We start from the raw sequence: 276 nt of genomic DNA on the forward strand, positions 1-276 counted from the left end.
GAGGAGGGCGGGGCCGAGCCGCGAAAACACTCCAGCCCCCCGCTTCCCCACCCCCCCTTCCCAGCGCGCCTCGGCGGGGAGGGGGGAGGCGAGCGGGAGCGCGAGTGAGAGAGCGAGAGGGCGCCGAAAGCGGCCCCCGCTGCCCGCCCGGAGCCCCGTTTCTCCTCCCCAGAGCCGGCCGCGGGCAGGCCGGGCCCAGCGCTCGGCGAGCTAAAATGGAGAACCACCTTCTCCTCCTCCCCCCTTCTCCTGAGCCGAGCAGGGGCTGCTGGCAAG

This window comes from Calidris pugnax, unplaced genomic scaffold, assembly GCF_001431845.1.
Source record: "Calidris pugnax isolate Ruff unplaced genomic scaffold, ASM143184v1 scaffold38, whole genome shotgun sequence".
NCBI classification, from domain to species: Eukaryota; Metazoa; Chordata; class Aves; order Charadriiformes; family Scolopacidae; genus Calidris; species Calidris pugnax.